General features: G+C 45.4%; 1 protein-coding gene across 3 annotated transcripts in view; it reads right to left on the minus strand.

The window, feature by feature from the left end:
• The window catches only part of LOC135904197 (synaptotagmin-10-like), a 368,678-nt gene that overhangs the window by 131,798 nt on the left and 222,115 nt on the right, over positions 1-14,765 (minus strand). The window lies entirely within an intron of this gene.

The raw sequence follows: 14,765 nt of genomic DNA on the forward strand, positions 1-14,765 counted from the left end.
CTTTACTACTACCTTTTCATCGACGGAAACTTCACCATACTCCTAAGTACGTTCTTTGCAACTCGGAAATCTCATCAGTGGAATCATGCAAGTACCTTGGCCTCACTCTCTCAAATAACCTTTCTTGGTCCTCTCATATTACGAACATCACCAACGAAGCCAATCGCACACTTGGTTACTTCCGCCGCAACTTGCGCTTCGTACCACCATCCTTAAAGATACTAACTTATCTAACTTTTGTCAGACCTAAGTTAGAATACGCATGCTCTGTTTGGGACCCACACCAAACCACCCTTTCTAACACTCTAGAAGCAGTTCAGAATCGTGCAGCTCGCTTTATTTATTCTGATTATTCTTACCTTACTAGTGTCTCTCAGCTAAAATTAAAAGCAGGAATTTCCAATCTAGATATAAGGCGTCATGTCTTCAGACTGTGTCTTTATCACAAATTTTATCATTCTGCTCCTAGTCCTTCAGCCATCATTCCAGCACACCGTCAGTCCTGCCGATTATGTCATGAAAAATCTGTGTATCCTCCGCCTGCCCGGACCACTGCGCACCTACATTCTTTCTTTGTGAAGACTGCCCGGGACTGGAATGACCTTCCCGCCGACGCCGTGCACCACTCCAATCCACATCATTTCAAGGCTGCCATTGAGTCCATATTCCACTGAAGTGGTTACCCATCCCTCATGTAATACCCCACGTTGGGGCCTTTGAGGTAATAATAAATAAATAAATAAATATATGCGGACAATATACTGCTACTAGCGAACACTAAAACAGATTTACAGAAACTTGCAAATATCTGTGGCAACGCAGCGACTAATCTAGGCCTCAGTTCTAGCACGGAGAAATCGGGAAAAACGATTGTTAGTAAAGACACGAGTAATTACGTGGTGTCAATTCCACAGCAAGTCATATCCATAGTCAAGCAATATAAGTTCCTCTACGTATAGATAAACAAAGCACATAGTTACTCAAGCACACACCAAGAAAATATAAAAATAAAGGGAGAGCGGAATGCTGGAATAATGAAACACAAAGCGCTGTGGGGCCACATTGAGTACGAGATGTGTGGAATCTCGAAAAGGGTAATGGGGCCAGTGCGACCGTTCTCAAATGAAATTCTATGCTTAGAATCGCATATTTTGTTGGGGTTGGATGTTGACCAAAGATCGGTAGGCCAGTTGGCTTTAGGAGCCCATGGTAGAACCACAAAGGAGGTGGTGCAGGGCGACATGGGTGGGGCTGTTTTGAATTCAGAGAAGCACAGCGCAAAAGTTACTTTTGAAGAAAGTCTCAAGAACACGGATGAAAATAAATGGGCAGCTAGAGCGCACAAGTATCTGTACTTGAAAAGCGTGGATACAGAATGGAGGCAGAGGACAAGAAAGTTGGCAGCCAAGTACAGGGTAGTTGAAAGTGTAAATAGGCAACCAGGAGCCATCAGAAAGAAAGTGAGTGAAACGGAGAAACTTAATTGAACTCCAAGAATAGAAACAAAAAAGGGCCATGGAGATTGATAAGAATGAGACGAAAGAAATTAGAAAGGAAAATCTGCAGGATAACACAAAGGACAGTGCCTTGCTATTCGAGGATCTAGGCGGTTGCCTAAAGACAAAGCCGACCCGGAGCAAATATTGGGAAATAGATGGTGCAAGTGTATGCTGCAACGAAAGTCCGGAAACCAATAAGCACATCCTAATAGAATGCGAAGAGATTCACCCAGTGAGAACCGTACGTAATGAACACCTTCCAGAGGTGATTGGGTTTAAAGTGGATGGAAGCGTCAACCGGTCAGCAGTCGTTATAATCAAGAGTCGTTTAGAGTGTTGGCGGAAAAAAAAGCACTGAAGAAATTGATACAACCAGATTTCTTACAGTCAGGGCTAGCGTTACAAGGTATTTTTTTTCAAGAAAAAAAGAAGCTAAAGGAGATGTATACAAAAATTCTACATAAAAAAACAGCTATAGCATACCTTTAAGAGTGGAACGAGATAGACTTCGAAGATCCCTGAGTGCTTCTCACGCTTCCCGGCAACCGCAGCTTTCTTGCGGATCCGCGGAGCCAAGTCCGATGGTGCTGTTGAAAGGAACCGAATGGGCCGCTCCGCTCGAAAAAGGGGTTTGTGTTTGAATTTGTGCGTAAGAAAATTATGTTTTCTGGTAGATTCAACTTGAACTCCGACGCTATCATGTCTGTAGGTCGTGCCTAAATTGTACTTTGTCATTTTTCTGACGTATTTTACTTTGAGAAATTCAATTAGTTCTGTAATGCACCTGCGCCCCGTGGGTGGCCTGCGTGGTTGTGGTTCGGAATGATGTTTCGCCAAGTGACGTCCCACGCTGACATCGAATATTTTTTGCGACATAACGCTATCACGTTAAAAACTTTATTTTAGGCCAGCACTAAGGCACTGTAAACGCTTGCTCCGCTAAGGCCCGTTGTTTATCCACCGAGTCCGAGGGAAGCTAAACACTCCAGGATGGAGGGCAATGGGAAGGGAAATAAGGAGAAGTAATGGCACTGTTGCATGTGTACGAAATGTGTTCTGTATCTGCCCTTATCTCCGGACAGTTGGGGCAATGAGTTTTGTACGCCAACCGAAGTGGTAGAGCATTAATGGGGTGAGAAGAGCGTTCGGTTGAACTTTGCGAAGTAGATGTGCTTGTTCGGTGTTCAGTGAAAAGTGACGTTGGTGTAAAATAGTGCGGTTTTCCCTGATGTTCTTGCATTGTTCAGCTATTTGCTCTTTGTAAGTAGCGGCGTCTTCCACTGTCATTGGATTTGGCCAGGGAATCGAGGGCGCCCTGAGATTAATTTTGGGGGCACGTTGATGAACCAACTCATTTCCTTCGATCCCAGAATTACCTAGTACCCAACGCAGGTTGATTGCCATGTTCGGGCTGCGGTTACAGGCTTCTATTAGAAAGCACGCATTGCTACACATAGGGAGCCTACATGAAAGCGCGCTTGCATGTGGGCGCCAGCATTGATTATTCAGCGCAGAAATGCGAAGCTTAATTTTTTTTTATTTATCCTGTCGCTCTTAGATCGCAAACGCAAACAGATTTAGTCCGTGTGTATCGTCGCTCCACTCGCCGGCGGATTGCATGGAGGCGCTGTTTTTCCGCCGCAAAATTCATGTGCGGCAAACTTTCCTTTTTCTGGCGCGTCGCCGATTTTAGACGTGAGCGAGCAGTGGGGTACGGCTTAGGAGATGAAGAGGAGGTCAGAGATGGAGTAGATCAAATGAAAGGACGTACAAATCAAATGCCTGTGCTCCTAACTGTGCTTGTAGTTCCACACGTGTACTTCGCCGATGGCCAAAAAACGCGTACCATCCGGCGTGGCCTTGGCGATTCGAATTTCTAATGGGGTCGATAAAACTGAGTGGCATGCATTTTCTGTGTGTTATTTAAACACGGATCAACCTATTGTTGCTAGAGAATTTGATGAATACGATATCGCTTGGCTCTCTTTCTTCACATAAGTAGGAATGAGGTCATTTCCGTGGTTATCTGTATAAGAAAACCGGTGAACGATGCCAGTGAAGTTTGGTGAGGCAAAAGCTAAATCGAAACTGTTGTATGCCGAATCCCACAGAAAATGGTCCTGTCATTGTACAGACGGGAAAACTCATGGTCCTAGGCAAAGAAAATAGGCTTCTTCCTTTGGAATTTATCTCGTTCCTTACCCAAGGCGAATGATGGGCTTTAAGGTTTCCAACAACATATCGCGGACTAGGGGTAATAGCTCAAATGTGTTTTAGCATCTGCCTGTCCAAACGATTGATTAGGGAAATATAAGTGCCCACCAAAGTAAACGCAAGTGTTTGATTTTCAGAGCCAAACATACATACTGACTACTGTCATAACGCCGCACTGGATGAAGAACACAGGAACGTTCACATCACATTAGGTGATAACCTTGCTAATGCCATTACAAGTCTTTGACACATAAGGTTTATAGCTATTGAACCTGATCGACACGCGAGTGGCATTGATTGCAGACTTAGTGATAACGAAATTTCAAATTTAGGGAAGACGATAGGTCATAAATGCAAATATACATACGTGTATATACAAATGCAGATACGTATACAGGTACCTTCCACCAATATTTAAGAATGGCCGCGATAAAGCAAATCATCGCTCTGTTTTCTGACTAGGGGTGCTCTTCACGCACGGCGCGTTCAAATGCAGTTCAGCCTACTTGGGCTGCACGAAAAGTCTTTCAAGTGCCAGTTGGCTCCAAGCATTTGCCTAACGGCTCGATTTTTATTGATTTGGCCATTCGATATGTGCCATTGGGAGCTTGCCCATTCCTGGCCAATCCACCGCAATCAACATATATCACTTCGACACAAGAGTTGAAGAATTCTTAAATGTCAGTAGATATCTACCACGTCTCTGTGCACGCAGATCCGCCATTACTGTCCTTCCCCCTACAAGGTTCGCACATCGTCTTGGTCCTCGCGATGTCCTGGCGTATGCGTCTCACACTTTGCATCCTGCAGATTTGGCGCTTGCATTCGGCCATATTTTGTGAGCTGTGCAGTGAATACGAACGTGAAAGCTACATAACACCAATGTGTAGTCACGAATATGCACAAACATTGCGTAAGGGGACACGTTACACAGGGTGAAAGTGAACACAATTATAGGCATCACGGTTTGTAGGATATCAATGGCCTACCCACATCATGAATGCTTCGCTTCATGTAGACTGCAACAGGCGGGTTGGATCTGCGTTTTTTTTTCTAACTGTATGCCCCGTTGGAACGTATCACTAGGTGAGATATCGAGCCCGGTGTTGTTGCGGTTAAAGGTCGTAGCCAGTGACGGATGACAGAGTATACCGGAGCGGAGAATGTCCCCAATATGTCCATGGCTCGTTTCACACTTCAGCTGAGAAGTTGTGACTAGGTCTCTTACCAGTAAGGGATAATATGGGTTCTGTGCACGTTGGGCGCCAAATACCTATTAAGGCAAAGGTGGCACAGTGACGGCTATAACAATTCGCTGCTGAGCTCAAGCTCATCACTACTTCGATTCCCACTTGCAGCGGCCGCATGGGGCCGCAATTCGAGACGACCACGCGGTGTGCTTTAGGTGCCTGTTAAAGAACAGCAGAGGCTGTAAATTTATACGGAGCACTCCACTCAAGAATTTGATCCTGATAGCTCATCGTGCAGTTTTGAAACTTTAGACTCCAGAATTAATTTTTTTTAAAGAGTAACGTAGCTCTCGCATTGCCATCGCATAACTGAAAAGAAAATGCAGGCAATTTCTTGGCGTAAGACCAGCTCTCGGTTTTATTGCCTCGCACGACGTGCAGTTTTCAATTAGAGTGGGTCGCTCGCTCGGCAAGCCCACTTACGTTAACGAAGACGGAGAAGGACAGAAAGAAATGTATAACGGTCACAACAGAACGGTGGAGCCACTGGACATGCGAGTTCTGTTTATATTCTTGCACGATTTACGTATCTTGGTAATTCTTCTTTCTCTTCGCTTTTTTTATTGTAGCGATAATATGCAGCCGTTGGACGTCAGGTTACTCACGACTCTTAAGAGACTTAGAGGCTGCGAACGACATTTTGATGTGCGCTAGCAATTCAATGCAAAAAAAATAACTTCTTCCATCAGCATGGTTTTCTTTATGTCCAGCGCATTTATTTCAATCAGCAATGAGAGTAGTTTGAGAAGGCAGTCTGGCATACTGCTGCAAGAAAGTTCCTTCGCACACTTTACAACTTTCTAAATGTCAGGCAAGCTCACCCTGTAGTACTTAAGAAGCTTGTTGATAACTGCTACCGCTGCCGATTGCTCGCTTGCATTTCCAAGCTTCTGGAGCAGCGCACAGTCTAGTCGTTTCGCTTATGAAAAATTTGTGCCGCAGAAGGAGAACGAGTATTCTAAAGTCGGTTTTCTTTAGCTAATCGCTTATAATTCAAGAAGCGATGAATGCCCCACTGAAGTGTCAAGAGTTTATCGAACGACCTGGGAAATTCTTCTTCCCGCAACAACTGAAGTAAACACTGAGAATCTCTGACACGCATTAAAATGCACTCCTGCATTAGAAAAGTGCACAGAGAGCATGGCACGCGATTCTTTCTCTACTTAGACTGGCTTCTTGGCCAGTTTTATAGAAAACCACTATAGTATACATTTATTTTATTGCTTCATCTCAAAATTACTTGTTAAGATTCAATGGGGACTGAGAAAGCGCAGAGCAATTTCTTTCGAATGAGTCCCCTCATTCTGCTGCGAGAGTTTCCTAAATACTTCTTTTTCTTCCCACTGCAGCGAGCGCAATTTGATTCCCTTTGTCAACCTGCAGCACGGCGCTCGCTTCCGTCCTGTATTGCGACATTTTCCTTTCATCAACTGAATAGTAAAACGAAAACTCAGTTCCTTTATCAGAAGGCGAAATCATTTCCATTGTTTCTGCCAGGACGTAGTGACCGTACTCTGCCTTTACACTGAACGCCAGTCTCATCACGTTCGCTTACTTTTATCAACTCCTGCGGAAAAAGAGAGAGGAAGAAGAAAAGAATTTGCGCTTGCGTGCAGTCGTTTTCTGGCGTTAGTACGAAGACCGAGTCCAGTGTACGTAAATAAATGAAAGCATTCTTCCCGGGTAGTTGCAACTTCACTAGTCAAGTGGATTAGAGCTTGCCGATGAAAACTACTGTTTGGGAAGAGCGCACTCAGGGTCACGTACTTACGCTGTGCTCTTTTGCCATAGCGTCGACATTTTTAACGCGATAGCGTTAAGGAGCTCGTGTCGCAGAAAAGCCGGTGTCGTCGGCGTCGGTGTCGGCGTTTGCGGCGTTGACCGTGAGCGATAAATCACGGCAGGCGCTTCATAAATAAAAAGCAACTTCCAAGATTGACCCGGTGGGAATCGAACCAGGGTCTCCGGAGTGTGAGACGGAGACGCTACCACTCAGCCACGAGTTCGATGCTTTCAAGCGGTGCAAACGCGCCTCTAGTGAATGCGGTGTTGCCTTCGAAACGAGCCGTGGAAAGTTATACTGCGGTGTATATCGGTAATTATGAACATGTAACGTACAGAAGTCACAATTACACGAGTTGCGAAGTGCGTTTCCGCTGAATTTCTTCTGCGCTTTCCGCACACGCAGAGCCATCTTGCGGCAAACACAGAAGATCCCCCTCCTCTCAATGTACGGCGCTGCCCCGACAGGAGGCGCGCCGCGCGCGCATTGGGACCGCTGCCAGGCGCGTCGCGGGACTCCCTCTCCCCTGACGACGCTTCGCCGTGCTCCCGGTTTAGATAACTATCTATCTCTCTGCCCGTGCCGATCACGACGTTTGGCTGGCGCAGGTCGTTTCCCCTCCGAGACACCGAGTTCTTTGGTTCGTTCCGTTCGCTCAGGCGCACGTTTCGTTGCCACGCCGAACGCTGCGTTGCTCGACGCTCACCGCGTGATAGGTGGGCGCTAAGTCCGATGCGGGGCGCATCGTAAGTGATCGCTGTGCCGTAGCGCATTGTCGACCCCTTGGCGGGTCGACGGGAACGCTGTCGCGTCCCACTCTTGAAGGCGAAGCTTAAGCGTCCTCCAATTTTTTTGCCATCTAATCAGTGAGCTTAGTGCTCAGTGACGCTGCGCTGATGCTAATCCAGCAAACCGTTGTAGCGAAAGGTGGACAGGCATATTTTGACCTTATGTAAATTGCAAATGCTGTTCTCGTTCTCTGTGCTTCACATTCCACTAAAAGGATTGACCTTACTGCTCGCGACGACGCCCTAAGAGCTCGAAACAGTCTTTGCGCGGCGAAGTGTTACAACCCCGGACCCTTCCTGCGCCGCGTAAATGTCAGGGACACGGACAATGCGGTATTACGGCAATAGGTACGATTCTCAACTCGGACCATGTGGCTGTTATTCTTTTTTTCTTGTTCACCACCGCATCGCTTCAGTGGAGTAGATTGCCAGGGGAAGGCGACCCTATCTCGTCACTCGCGTCAGTGCAGCTTGCGTCATGTGGCCTCGGAACTCGTAATGGCCGCATTGTGCATGCTGTATTAGGTTCCGCCCCGCCGCATTATTAGGAAGCCTTTAAGCCCTCCGACTGGCAACATTAAAATTTACCGCTGAAAGGCTACCCTTGCGATAATAGGCCAGAACACGCAGCGTTGAGCACGCGCCCAAGCAAACCACGCCTAATGCAGCTTCGGGTTCAATTAGGATGCTAGTTCTGAAGGGGTGTTTTGATGCCATGTATGCATAAAATGTATATGGTGCTTGTGATGAAACGCTATGCGCTGGCAGCTGAAGCCGTAGAATCACGTTGTGCGCAGATATTTAATGCTTGAGACAGTTTTTAACGATGTACCACTGACTTGAAAATAATGGGGTGTCTCACCCTACGTTTTGTTTTCTTATTCTTCGTCCTTCTTTCTTCTTTTCTGAAAGTTCAACGACCTATTCTCTTTTAAGCTTGTAGAGCATATGAAAGAGTTCGGCTTGTTAAAGTAGATTACATGCAGAAGCAGACGCTACTTTCGAGTGAAATTGCGATATCCAGGTATGTGAGCAAAAAGATTTGCTTGTTACCTTTTTCATAGCGTATTTTAAGGCGAATATTCCAATTGTAAAATTAAAGTCGAGAGACGATGTCATGGCCGCTTAGCAGAAACAATACGACTACCGCACTTTAGAGATATCCGCGTCCAAAAGATCAGCTAAGAAATGTCGCTGGCGTTACTGTTAATATTATCGCAAACTGCGAGACGAACGCTTTTTTCAAACTGTTATCTGGAACGCCTTGGCAATTCGTAACACGCTTTGAGACCTAATATCCCAAATCTGGTGCTGGAATTACGATTCCTGCAAAGCAATCGCAACGTAACCACTTTAACGCTACAATTTCTTTTTTGCAGCGTGTGCCCTGAAGTGAATAATTACGGTTCGGCAGAACGCATTTCACGATTACTGTCAGCCATAATGCATTTATAATTGAATCAATATAGCAACCCAACGTATTGGCACAGTCGAAACAAATTACGCATGAGCCGTGTACTACAGCGGGACTCCTGTTTCGCGCTTCGCTAATAACTACCGGCGCCATCTGGTGCCGCCGCCGCGAAGCCTGCGCGTTGCCTCCGAACTGCATGGCGTGCGGGTTTGTGCGAATGCCTAGACATGCGTATACGGCAACACCACTCCACTCTCGCATTTCGTTCTGGACACGCAGCGCCATCTAGGGATGCTGTAGAGAAGACCACGCGTGGCTTCCGGGACGCAAAACGGGGAGCACGGATGACTGCGAACGCTGAGAAGCGTTCCCTCGCTTGCCGCACAGCCAATGGCACATAGTGAGTGACCACAGTTCGCAAGAGCTTTATTGGATGAGCGGCACAGGCCCGGTGCGTACGTGCCACAGCCTGTAAAAACGTCGGGTTTCCCGTACTTGCATAAACCTTGTGACGTGGGTTGGAGTCCGCAGAGCGTCGGAGAAATTTATGTGACATTTTTTTTTGTCACTGCAGCGCGGCGCTTTCCCAGTGGTATATACCTATTTAGCCAAGCTGGCTCAAAAAACGGTCATTGAAGCGTGGAACACACCAATACAGTGGAACATTTCAGTGACGAATGTTGGCATCAAAGAGGTTCACGGAAGAATAGTGAAGGACATTCTTCATATTGAGGCATGTAAATTAAAAAAAAATGAAAGCCTACGCCCATACCATATAAATATAGCAGGCAGTTAGTGAACACTACACAGACAGGAAATCAGATAACATTACAGCTGATGGCAGAGATGATGGTAAGTTGTGTAAAGCTAAGATAACTGCCAATAATTCAGTCGGAAAGATAGGCGGGAAGTCAGGTAGCCAAATGGAAGGAGACCAATTTAGATGTCAACATCAAGCAAGGCCCATCGTCGTCATCAAATCAGCAGTGGCCGGTTATGGGTACGTCCCGCCGAATCCAAAGATAACATCATCGTCTTTTATTAGCACGTAGCAGTATGTATGTGCAGGTAATATTTGAACAAGCGTATATATAGATTCCATTTCTTAACTACGCATTAGGATATCCAGCTTTGATAACGCCTTACCTTCGCCTTCCCAAGAACTTGCTAAATGACCAATACACAGTGCGTCAAAAAAATGAAATTAAGGACTGCGCTGTCTGGGGACAGGACAAGAAACAATTTCGTGCAAAGATATCCCTGTATGACCAGCACAGGACGGCAGGCACCGAATGAACGTGAAAACGTCTGTAAAACATCTCCGACACCAACGCCCGCTTTGCTCCCTCAGGATCACTGTTCATTTGCCGACAGACTTGCTAATTTAGTAAAACAGGCGTCTACATTTTCCCCAGTAAAAGGCAGGGTGAAATCGACAATGGCCCAGGATCAACAAAACATAAGCGATAGTGTTTCGTCGGTTCTGTGTCCTCATCAACTTGCGCCAGCAGTTATCACCGAATCGTACGAACTGGCCTGATCAAATTTACTGGGACCACGTCCACCCGCTTGCGGGTCTACAGACAGCTTGGAAATGAGGGAAATTTAATTTCGGACTCGAGCAAAGTCGCAGATATAGCTGACTTCCCAAAAGACGAGAGGGAAGTGCGTTGCTGGGGAAAGGAAGTAGTGAAGGCAACAAAGTATAAGGATAGGTTTTCGATACTGCGTGAGCGCGAGTAAAAAAAAAAAGAAGAGAGAATGAGACCAACCTATGCTCGAAATCGCGAATCTTCCATAGCCGAAGCTAACGGGTCATAGCGAGAATGGTAAAAACTAATAAACTGCTATGGAAGCGAGGAGCCATACCCATCTTTCACGTCTAGTCATGGGCCACGGGGGAACCTTTTTGCAGGCGCTCACAGGGAAGCTGACTTCCCGATTCGCCGGCGCACACGTTTCCAACTGCCGACGCATTGGGGGACCAGTTTTACTACCGGGGTCCCGAACCGTGTATATGGCGACAGAGGTGCCTGTGCCGAACCTCCCGGCTATTCTTTCAGAGTTCGCCTTTGTTTCGCATTACTGTTTCCTCCTCATCTTCTTCGCGCTCGCCTTTGGGACCCCAGTGGAATACGAGCTGCGAACTAGAGGGATGCCGGTTGCATCCGGATTACTGTCTTGCTCGCTCTCGCTACGAAGGTTCGATGCAGTGCATTTAAGAGCAAACATCCACTTGAGAGCGCCTCTCTAGTAACACACGGGAAAGGAAAAGTTGTTCTGATCGAAATCTCGCGAATCAATTTTGTAAAAAATTATAACAATTCAAATAGAAAATTAGGTCCACCTGCTGTGCACAGCCGATTTCTTTTCCGCCTTTTTAGCACTATTTTTTTAGTATACAGTTCTTCAGAAACAGAATAATTCAAGTAAACTAATGCATCAGGTCAATAATTATGTAAGTTTAGATGAAACAAATGTTTTTGTCTTAGAGTTTGCTGTTGTGTACCTGATGATGAGTCAAACAAACGTCTTAATGTTGGCAACCCACCTTACGCCCTGTAGGTGTTAACCAATACATATACTTATTAGGCGTTATTTTCCCCCCTAATTGCAAAATTAAAACCGATGAAAAATTTCTATGAGTTGCCTCGATTGGACAGCGGGAGAGAAAGACAGAGAAAGAAAATAACCCGGAACGACAGGGAGCTTAGCCAGCGTAGCTATCGGCTCGCTACCCTGTGCTGGGGAAAGGTTCAAGCGAAATAAAGGTAATAGAAGAAAAAATAATGTGTAGAAAGAAAAAATGCACACAATTACGCGATGCGATAAGGCGATGTCCCTTGACGGAGGAAAAAAGTACCAGGACACGGGTCCAGGCCAGTTTCGGCCCTCAATGCCTTAAAAGCGCTGCCCAGGTTTTTAAGGACTTGTGAATTGCGCGACTGACTGCGGGCGAGTTTATTAATGTATTCAGCTCCAAAATATGAAGATAATGCTATTTTCTCGAATAAACTTTCCGAAAACCGAAAAGGATTCGCCACTTCACGTAAGCTGCAGACTAATGGTTTATATTATTTTGCTACAGATATTAAGAAGAGATCACTTTACGAAAGTGCGGTATCTGTGATTGACATCCAAGCACAGGCTTTAAACGCCACGCATTCCTTATTTTTCCGAAGCATACCGATTTTCCAAAATATGTTTCCGGAACATTTCTTTCCATATAATAAAGTCCTAGGCTCCTTTCATTAGTCGGATGTATTGAGCTTTTCTTGAAACCTCAAGCAACTATCATTCAATTAATTTCGTCCCCAGCAAAAAGAGAGTGTTACTGCGGTTCGCATACATTTGAAAAGGCCAGTCGGAGAAAGGGCAAATCCGGGGTGGCATCTAGGGTCGGACCCTCATCAAAAGGGTTGTCGCCGTCTGCTTATCATTGATTTCTCAAGCGCATTTCAAATCTAGGCCACGTGTAACAAAAACCGTGGAAACCTTAATCCATTATGCAACTTGGCAAGGAAAGGAAATGTATTAAAAAATATCCTCTCAGGAATATAAAGGAGCTTTAGATGCTCGTTTCAGCATGACTGAGAAAAAAATCGCTGGAAGGTGGGTGCCCGAAAGAAAGGTGGTACTGAAATTTCGCATTCACTAAATTTTGGTAAACTGTAATGAACATAAAGGCGTATTTTCGCAGCATAAACGGTAGCATACTGGCCTTCACTTCAAAGGAGTTTAACCTTAGGTAACGCTAATGTCTCGTCAAAGGGAGTGGTGGTGAGCTGGGCTTCCATCCCCTCCCCCTCTAGATCCGCCAGTGAAGCGGCCAAAGTTTGTTCTTTTAGATTCAAGAATTCACAACACTACTATTAGCATAGCTATCGACACAGAACCAGGATATATATTGCTAGAACAATGGATGCAACAGCCAACAGATGGAAACTCCGAAGAGTAAATTTACCATTACATTTTTCTCGTGAGCAAATGCAGCTGCATCTATATTTGACTCCTTCGATTTCGTGCAAAGTAAGCAGGTACATAGTTAAAGGCTGACATAATCGTGGGAGTTTTGCTGCATAGCAACAAGAAGCACATTGGCCATCACTAGGCCTGCATCGTACTGCGTGGTTCTACGGAATGAGTGTATTGATTTTTTGGCGAGCACAAAGCCGGGCCGACTCTTTCAGCCTAGCTTTACAGTGCGATATTAGGCAATAAACGAAAAAATAAATAAATGGGGTGTAAAGGCTCAGTTGTGCGATGTGCCTGTGTTGCCATCACTTATGGTCGTTTCTTCGTTCTCCCGTGTTCCTTTTATCCTTTCGTTAATTAGGTGCGCGTTTTATAGTCTTTCTGCATGCTTAAGCTTGTTGACTTGGTTGTTCCGATTAGCACTTTTTCGGGATTATTTGCAGAATCTGGCTACATGTGGAAGAAGTAGCGAAATTTCATTTCCTTTTTTGTCCCTCTGGGACAGTAGGTCTAACATTACACTTCGCCTTTCTAGCTTGATCTGTAAGACGCGGTAAAATGTGCGTGTCGTATTGATCCTGACTAAGATATAGGTGAGCTTAACTGTGGTAGCTATGGCTCCCAGTTAAACCTGACCTTCACGTGTGGAAATAAACCAGACACGCTTTAACCGAGGCTAAAATGAAACGAAAAACCATGGATCCGTAGAGGACCGCTGAAGCGCCCTGTCGGTGTACCTTAAATGCAGTGACGTCATATTAACACCTCTATAGCACATTCCTGCATTTCGACGCGACAAAAGTAAGCTGGCAATCTAACTTATCGTTCTTTCCTAATATTTTTTCATCGTCCTTTTATCCTCCAAGTGATGCCCATCTGCGTTGCTTTATTTCCACGTACCTGTCTAGGCTCTGTTGGTGCTTGCCAGAAACGCAGGCTTACGGCGCAAGAACAAAGGAAACAAAAACGCATTAAATGACATTATTTATTTTTCGTTGCCTTTATGCTGCCTTCTTGCCCACCGTTACAAGTGGTCAGCATGCTCCTCCTTTAACTTATCCTCTGAGCAAATTTGATGGCGTCAGAAGTTGAAAGCCTGAAAAGCAATTTGCTGTGTATACTTCTTTCGATTTAATTACGGTGTTATCGTTACACCGTCGTAGTTGCGCGATCGTCATTATGTTGTCGTCGCCTTCGTCGTCGTCGGGCCAACTTCTAACACTCGGTTTAACATTCATCACATGACTAAGAAAAAAAATCCCTGCCAACCGTCGCTACTCGTTACATTGGAGCCTGGCGCATCATTCGCGCTTGATTCTTCTTGCGCGGTATTGCGCGACACGCAGACATTCTAAGAGCACGCTCTTACGAAGCCTAATAATTCAATGCACGGACGCTACCATGATGAAAACCTTGCAAGTTTACTGAGCAGCACAGCTTGCGGTGCTGCAGTGGAGGTTGTCGGTGTGCTGCGCATATGGTCACGCTGTAGTGATGGGGAAGAAAAATGCACTGCTGAAAATTAGAGTGACAAATTGAATTCGTTATTGGAGGAACTCGTACCCCAAAACACAAGAAATTTACGCAATTATTTTATAAATTTTGCCTAAAGGTTTCTTGAAACATTGCTCAATTACTAGGTTGCAACGAAAATATGAGGTTGCAAGATGTAATACGGAGATATATGTTCGTCTCTATATACAGACAATAATATTAAACAAAATAAAAAACGAGTGCAGCGGATTGATCTTCTTGAACGGTAAGTATGTATCAACAATACTGAGACATCTCAAACATCGAAAAAAAATATTCCGCGCGGTCAGTGTCCTGGCTTGTTGGTCC

Source organism: Dermacentor albipictus, chromosome 10 (assembly GCF_038994185.2).
Source record: "Dermacentor albipictus isolate Rhodes 1998 colony chromosome 10, USDA_Dalb.pri_finalv2, whole genome shotgun sequence".
In the NCBI taxonomy this organism is placed as follows: domain Eukaryota; kingdom Metazoa; phylum Arthropoda; class Arachnida; order Ixodida; family Ixodidae; genus Dermacentor; species Dermacentor albipictus.